The sequence below is a fragment of the Zonotrichia albicollis genome, chromosome 3, assembly GCF_047830755.1.
Source record: "Zonotrichia albicollis isolate bZonAlb1 chromosome 3, bZonAlb1.hap1, whole genome shotgun sequence".
NCBI lineage: Eukaryota > Metazoa > Chordata > Aves > Passeriformes > Passerellidae > Zonotrichia > Zonotrichia albicollis.
This window is the reverse complement of record NC_133821.1, coordinates 2,071,594-2,080,179: the sequence shown is the minus strand read 5'-3', so window position 1 is coordinate 2,080,179 and position 8,586 is coordinate 2,071,594. Positions and strand designations below refer to the sequence as shown.

Here is an 8,586-nt window from a genome sequence, read left to right as displayed (position 1 = left end):
AATTCCCTCAGGAATTTGGGAATCCCTCATTGCTGCAAGCTGGGACTGAATTCTGCCCCCACATTCCCTTTGCCCACCTTGAATTCCCTCAGAAATCAGAGAATTCCCTCAGGAATTTGGGGATTTCATCGGGAATTTGGGAATCCCCTCAGGAATTTGGGAATTCCCTCATTGCTGCAAGCTGGGACTGAATTCTGCCCCCATATTCCCCTTTGCCCACCTGATTTCCCTCAGGAACTTGGGAATTTCCTCATTTCTGCAAGCAGGGACTGAATTCCTCCTTCATCCTTCTCTTATCCACCTGGAATTCCCTCAGGAATTTGGGAATTTCCTCAGAAATCCAGAAATCCCCTCAGAAATCCAGGAATCCCTCATCGCTGCAAGCAGGGACTGAATTCTGCCCCCACATTCCCTTTGCCCACCTGGAATTCCCTCAGGAATTTGGGAATTTCCTCAGAAATCTAAGGATTTCCTCAGGAAATTTGGGAATTCCCTCAGAAATCTGGGAATTTTCTCAAGAATCTGGAAAATTTCCTCAGGAAATCTGGGAATTCCCTCAGGAAAATCTGGAAATTCCCTCAGGAAAATCTGGAAATTCCCTTAGAAATTCCCTCAGAAAGTTGGGAATTTCCTCAGGAAAATCTGGAAATTCCCTTGGAAATTCCCTCATGAAAGTTGAGAATTTCCTCAGGAAAACCTGGGAATTCCTTCAGAAATTCCCTCCAAAATCTGGAAATTCCCTCAGGAAAATCTGGAAATCCCCTCAGGAAAATCTGGAAATTTCCTCAGAAATCCCCTCAGGAAATCTGGGAATTCCTTCAGGAATCTCCCCCTCATTCCTGAGGATTTCTCCCTCCCTTTCCCACCCTCTCTTCTCAGTCTTCCAAACATTATTTTTATTGTTAAAAATACAAAAATAAAAATTAAAACTGAAGGTAAGAGATGTCCTTTTGTACAGCAGCCAGAGAAGTGCTGGCCTCTGTTTTGAAGGAAATAAAGGAATTTTGTCTGACCCCGCCTGGCTCTGGGATTGATTCTGGAGGGCTCTGGGTGCCTTGGCTTCTTTTTTCTTCCTTTTTCCTCCTTTTTCTTCCTTTTTCCTCCTTTTTCTTCCTTTTTCCTCCTTTTTCTTCCTTTTTTCTACTTTTTTCCTCCTTTTTTCTCCTTTTTTTCCTACTTTTTCCTCCTTTTTTCCTCTTTTTTCCTCCTTTTTCCCTCATTTTTTCCTCCTTTTACTTCCTTTTTTCCAGCTTTTTTCTTCCTTTTTCCTCCTTTTTCCTCCTTTTCCCTCCTTTTTTTCTCCTTTTTTCCTCATTTTTTCCTCTTTTCCCCTTATTTTTTTCTCCTTTTTTCTCCTTTTTTCTTCCTTTTTTCCTCCTTTTTCCTCTTTTTTCCTCCTTTTTTCCTCATTTTTCCTCCTTTTTTCCTTCTTTTCCCCCCTTTTCCTCTTTTTTCCTCCTTTTTCATAATTTTCCTCTTTTTTTCTCCTTTTTCCTCTTTCCCCTCCATTTTTCCTCCATTTTTCCTCCTTTTTTCTTCCTTTTTCCTCCTTTTCCCTCTTTTTTCCTCCTTTTTTCCTCCTTCTTTGACATTTTCCTCTTTTCCCCTCCTTTTTCCTCCTTTTTCCCTCCTTTTTTCCTCCTTTTTCCTAATTTTCCTCTTTTTTTCTCCTTTTTCCTCCTTCTTCCCTCCTTTTTTTCTCCTTATCTCCCTCGTCTTTCCTCCTTTTTTCAGTTTTCCTCTTTTTTCCTCCTTTTTTCCTCCATTTTTCCTCCTTTTTTCCATCTTTTGGGAAACCTGGATTCCCAGTTATCCCATTCCCAGTTATCCCATTCCCCATTCCCAGTATCCCAATCCCATTCCTGATTGTCCCAATCCCATTCCCGATGATCCCAATCCCATTTCTGGTGCCATTCCCAGTTCCCAATCCCATTCCCCATTCCCAGTTATCCCATTCCTGATTATCCCAGCCCCATTCCCAGTTATCCCATTCCTGATTATCCCAGCCCCATTCCCAGTTATCCCATTCCTGATTGTCCCAATCCCATTCCCGATGATCCCAATCCCATTCCTGGCGCCATTCCCAGCTCCCCAATCCCATTCCCCATTCCCAGTTATCCCATTCCCAGTTATCTCACCCCATTCCCAGTTATCTCACCCCATTCCCAGTATCCCAATCTCATTCCCAGTTCCCAATCCCATTCCCAGTTATCCCAATCCCATTCCTGGTTCTCATTCCCAGTTATCCGTTCCCAGTTCCCAATCCCATTCCAGTTTATCCCAATCCTATTCCCAATTATTCCTATTCCAATCCCATTCCCAGTTCCCAACCCCATTCCAGTTTATCCCAATCCCAGTTCCCAATTCTCAATCCCATTCCCAATTATCCCAATCCCATTCCTGATATCCTAATTCCCATTCCCAAATATCCCAACCCCATTCCCAATTATCCCATTCCCAATCCCAATCCCAGTTCCCAACCCCATTCCAGTTTATCCCAATCCCAGTTCCCAATTCTCAATCCCATTCCCAAATATCCCAGCCATATTCCCAATTATCCCAACCCTATTCCCAATTATCCCATTCCCAATTCCCAATTATCCCATTCCCAATTCCCAATTATCCCAACCCTATTCCCAAATATCCCAACCCCATTCCCAATTCCCAAATTCCCAACAAAATTCCCGACACTCCTGAGGCCGCAGTGCCAACATCGGTGTTTATTGGGGAAAAACCCGGAATTTTGGGAAAAAACCATGAAATTTTGGGAAAAAACCACGGAAATTCGGGGAAAAGAGATGGAATTTTGTGAAAAACCCCGGATTTGGTGAAAAAACCGAGGAATTTTGGGAAAGAACCCCAGAATTTTGGGAAGATATCTGGAATTTTGGAAAAAGCCGGAATTTGGGAGAAAAATCCCAACAATCCTCAAATTTCTGCAGATTTTTGGGAGCCAATCCCAGAATTCCCGAAGTTTTTCTCTCCCCATCCCTCTCTTTGTCATTCCCGAGGTTTTTTGGGGACTTTTCCAGTTTTGCTTTCAGGAATTTCCCGATTTTTCCCCCACCCCAAATCCAGTTGGATCCCAGGAATCTGAAAATCCCAAAAATCCCCCAAATTATTCTCCCATTTTTTTTTTCTGGGAATTCTTCAGGATCCCCAAAAAAAAGCCCAAAAATCTGGGAATTCTTCCAGGCAGGAACTCCTAAAACTGCAGAAACGCATCCCAAAATTATGGAAAAATTCCAAAATTATGGAAAAATCCCAAAATTCCCAATTTTCTGTCCTTCCAAGTCCATCTGGAGCAGCCTGAGGGTGGAATTTTCCCTAAAAATTTGGATTTTCCCAAAAAAAAATCCCATTCCAAGAGACCTGGAGTCTGCCAGGAATTCTCCAGCCTGGATTTTCCACTTGGGAATTCCAGGATTTTTTATTTGGAATTTTCCCTCTGGAATTTTTCATCCAGGATTTTCCATTTGGGATTTTCCATCTGGGAATTTCAGGATTTTCCATTTGAGATTTTCTTCTGAGATTTTCCCTTTGGGATTTTCCATTTTCCATCCAGGATTTTCCATTTGGAATTTTCTATTTGGAATTTTCCATTTGGGATTTTTCATCCAGGAATTTTGGGATTTTCCATTTGAGATTTTCCCTCTGGAATTTTTCATCCAGGATTTTCCATTTGGATTTTCAGGGTTTTCCATTTGAGATGTTCCATTTGGGATTTTCTTCCAGGATTTTCCCTTTGGTATTTTCCATTTTTCATCCTGGATTCTCCATTTGGGATTTTCCATTTGGGATTTTCCATTTGGGATTTTCCATTTGGGATTTTCTATTTGGAATTTTCCATTTGGGATTTTTCATCCAGAATTTTTCATCCAGGAATTTCAGGATTTTCCATTTGAGATTTTCCCTCTGGAATTTTCCATCCAGGATTTTCCATTTGGGATTTTCCATCTGGGAATTTCAGGATTTTCCATTTGAGATTTTCTTCTGAGATTTTCCCTTTGGGATTTTCCATTTTCCATCCTGGATTTTCCATTTGGGATTTTCTATTTGGAATTTTCCATTTGGAATTTTCCATTTGGAATTTTCCATTTGGTATTTTTTGGGATTTTTCATCCAGAATTTTTCATCCAGGAATTCCAGGATTTTCCATTTGAGATTTTCCCTCTGGAATTTTTCATCCAGAATTTTCCATTTGGGATTTGGGGTTTTTCATTTGGGATTTTCTTCTGAGATTTTCCCTTTGGGATTTTCCATTTTCCATCCTGGATTTTCCATTTGGGATTTTCCATTTGGGATTTTCCCTTTGGGATTTTCTATTTGGAATTTTCCATTTGGGATTTTTCACCCAGAATTTTTCATCCAGGAATTTCAGGATTTTCCATTTGAGATTTTCCCTCTGGAATTTTTCATCCAGGATTTTCCATTTGGATTTTCAGGGTTTTCCATTTGAGATTTTCCATTTGGGATTTTCTTCCAGGATTTTCCCTTTGGGATTTTCCATTTTCCATCCTGGATTTTCCAGTTGGGAATTCCAGGATTTTCCATTTGGGATTTTCCACACAGAATTTTTTCATCCAGGAATTCCAGAATTCCACAATTTCCCATTCGGGATTTTCCATTTGGGATTTTCCATTTGGAATTTTCCATTTGGGATTTTTCATCCAGAATTTTTCATCCAGGAATTTCAGGATTTTCCATTTGGGATTTTCCCCTCTGGAATTTTTCATCCAGAATTTTGCATTTGGGGTTTCCCATCCAGGATTTTCCATTTGGGATTTTCTATTTGGAATTTTCCATTTGGGATTTTCCATTTGGGATTTTCCATTTGAAATTTTCCATTTGGGATTTTTCATCCAGAATTTTTCATCCAGGAATTTCAGGATTTTCCATTTGAGATTTTCCCTCTGGAATTTTTCATCCAGAATTTTCCATTTGGGGTTTCCCATCCAGGATTTTCCATTTGGGATTCCAGGGTTTTCCATTTGGGATTTTCCATCTGGGAATTCCAGGATTTTCCATTTGGGATTTTCTATTTTCCATCTGGAATTTTCCATCCGGAATTTTCTATCTGGAATTCCACAATTTCCCATTTGGGATTTTTATTTTTTTTTAATCTGGGATTTTTCCCTTTGGGATTTCCCATCCCAAATTTCCCATCTGGAATTTTCTATCCAGAATTTTTCATTTTGGGATTTTCTTCTGGAATTTCCCATCCAGAATTTCCCTCTTGGGATTATTTTTTTTTTTTCATCCAGAATTTTTCATCTGGAATTTTTTTTTTTTTTTAATCCAGGAATTTTTTTCTCTTTGGGATTTTCCATCCCAAAATCTTCCATTTTGGGAATTCCACAATTTCCCATTTGGGATTTCTCCCATTTGGGATTTCCCAGCTCCAGTTCCTTCCCACTCCTGCAATTCCCATTTTTTTTCTCCCAAGAAATTCCAGTTATCCCAGGAAAAATCCCCATTCCTGCAGCTCCTTCCCCCCAAAAAATTCCCAAAAAAAACCGGGAGAATCCCAGGAAAACTGGGAACCACCCACCAAAAAATTCCCAGAAAATCCCAGGAAAACTGGGAACAATTCCAAAAACCCCCAGAAAATCCCAAAAGAAACCTCAGAAAAACCCTGAAAAAATGGGGATGAACCCAAAAAAACCCCCAGAAAATCCCAAAAAAACCCAAAAAAATCCCCAGAGAATTCCAGGAAAATCCGGAACAATCCCAAAAAAACCCCCAGAAAATCCCAAAAAAATCCCCAAAAAAAACCCCAAAAAATCCCCCAGAGAATTCCAGGAAAATCCGGAACAATCCCAAAAAAAACCCCCAGAAAATCCCAAAAGAAACCTCAGAAAAACCCTGAAAAAATGGGGATGATCCCAAAAAAACCCCAGAAAATCCCAAAAAAAAAACCCCAGAGAATTCCAGGAAAATCCGGAACAATCCCAAAAAAACCCCCAGAAAATCCCAAAAAAAACCCCAGAAAATCCCAAAAAAACCCAAAAAAATCCCCAGAGAATTCCAGGAAAATCCGGAACAATCCCCAAAAAAAACCCCCAGAAAATCCCAAAAAAATCCCCAAAAAATCCCAAAAAAACCCAGAAAATCCGGAACAATCCCAAAAAAAACCCCCAGAAAATCCCAAAAAAACCCCAGAAAATCCCAGGGAAACTGGGAATGATCCCAAAAAAAATTCACAGAAAATCCCAGGAAAAACCCCAAAAAAACCCCCCAGGAAAACCTGGAATGATCCCCAAAAAATCCTGGAAAATCCCACAAAAAAACCTCAAAAAAATCCCAAAAAACCTCAGGAAAAACCAGAATGATCCCAGAAAACCCAGAATGATCCAAAACCAAAAAAAAACCCCAGAAATTCACAGGAAAACCCCAGAAAATTCCAGGAAAACCCCCAAAAAAATCCCTGGAGAATCCCAGGAAAACCCCAAAAAACCCTCAGGAAATCCCAGGAAAACCCAAAACGATCCCAAAAAAAAAGAAATCCAAGAGAATCCCAGGAAAACTGGGAATGATCCCAAAAAATCCCCCAAAGAATCTGAGAAAAATCCCAGAAAATTCCTGGAAAACCCAAAAAAAATTCCTGGAGAATCCCAGGAAAACCCCAAAAAACCTCAGGAAATCCCAGGAAAATCTGGGATCATCCCAAAAAAAAAGAAACCCCAGAGAATCCCAGGAAAACTGGGAATGATCCCAAAAATCCCCCAAAGAATCTGAGGAAAACCCCAGAAAATTCCCAAAAAAATCCCAGGAGAATTCCAGGAAAATCCCAAAAAATCCCCAGGAAAACCCAGAACGATCCCAGAAAAACCCCAAAAAATCCCTGGGAAAATTCCAGGAAAACCCGAAAAAAACCTCAGGAAATCAGGAAATCCCAGGAAAATTTGGGATCATCCCAAAAAAAAAAGAAACCCCAGAGAATCCCAGGAAAACTGGGAATGATCCCAAAAAAAACCCTCAAAAGAATCTGAGAAAAATCCCAAAAAATTCCAGGAAAACCCCAAAAAAATCCCCAGGAAAACCCAAAATGATCCCAGAAAATCCCAGGAAAACCCCAAAAAAACCTCAGGAAATCCCAGGAAAATCTGGGATCATCCCAAAAAAAAGAAACCCCAGAGAATCCCAGGAAAACTGGGAATGATCCCAAAAAAAAACCCCGAAAGAATGTGAGGAAATCCCCAAAAAATTCCAGGAAACCCCAAAAAAACCTCAGAAAATCCCAGGAAAATCCAGGATCATCCCAAAAAAAAAAAGGAACCCCAGAGAATCCCAGGAAAACTGGGAATGATCCCAAAAAAACCCCAAAAGAATCTCAGGAAAACCCCAGAAAATTCCAAAAAAAATCCCTGGAGAATTCCAGGAAAATCCCAAAAAACCCTCAGGAAATCCCAGGAAAACTCAAAATTATCCCAAAAAAAAAAGAAACCCCAGAGAATCCCAGGAAAACTGGGAATGATCCCAAAACAAAACCCCAAAGAATCTCAGGAAAATCCCAGAAAATTCCAGGAAAACCCAAAAAAAATTCCTGGAGAATCCCAGGAAAACCCCAAAAAAACCTCAGGAAATCCCAGGAAAATCCCGAAACGATCCCAAAAAAAGAAACCCCAGAGAATCCCAGGAAAACTGGGAATGATCCCAAAAAAAACCCAAAAGAATCTGAGAAAAATCCCAGAAAATTCCTGGAAAACCCAAAAAAAATTCCTGGAGAATCCCAGGAAAACCCCAAAAAATCCCCAGGAAAACCCAGAACGATCCCTAAAAATTCCCAGAAAATCTGGGAATTATTTGGGAATTATCCCAGAAAAAAATCCCTGAAAGAATCTGAGAAAAACCCCAAAAAATCCAAAAAAAAATCCCTGGAGAATCCCAGGAAAACTGGGAATGATCCCAAAAAAAAACCCCGAAAGAATCTGAGGAAAATCCCAGAAAATTCCAGGAAAACCCAAAAAAAATTCCTGGAGAATCGCAGGAAAACCCAAAAAAAATTCCCTGTGAGAATTCCAGGAAAACCCCAAAAAAAACCTCAGGAAATCCCAGGAAAATCCGGGATCATCCCAAAAAAAAGAAACCCCAGAGAATCTCAGGAAAACTGGGAATGATCCCAAAAAAAAAAAACCCCAAAAGAATCTGAGAAAAATCCCAAAAAATCCCTGGAGAATCCCAGGAAAACCTGGAACAATTCCAAGGAAAACCTAAAAAACCCCTCAGGAAATCCCAGAAAAACCAGGGAAAATCCCCAAAAAAATCCCAGGAAAAATCCCAAAAAAAAATCCCGGAATATCCCAGGAAAACCAGGGAAAATCCCCAAAAAAACCTCAGAAATCCCAGGAAAACCCAGAAGAATCCCAGAAAATTCCAGGAAAACCCCAAAAAACCTCAGGATGATCCCAAAAGAAACCCCAGAGAATCCCAGGAAAACCAGGGGAGGATCCCAAAAAATATCCCAGAAAAAATGGAGACAATCCCAAAAAAAATCCCTGGAGAATCCTAGGAAAACCCAAAACGATCCCAAAAAAAAATAGCCGCAAAAAAATCTCAAGAATTCCCAAAAAACCTCAGGAAAAC

At 40.1% G+C, this 8,586-nt stretch overlaps 1 long non-coding RNA gene across 1 annotated transcript; it reads right to left on the bottom strand.

Annotated features, from left to right (window-relative positions):
* Positions 1-2,700: 2,700 nt before the first annotated feature.
* LOC141728423 (uncharacterized) lies at positions 2,701-6,109 on the bottom strand. The gene is made up of 2 exons (XR_012579319.1): positions 5,854-6,109; positions 2,701-5,623 (listed from the first exon to the last, which is right to left on the bottom strand). It is a non-coding gene; the product is annotated as an uncharacterized LOC141728423 (long non-coding RNA).
* Between the last annotated feature and the right edge of the window lie 2,477 nt (positions 6,110-8,586).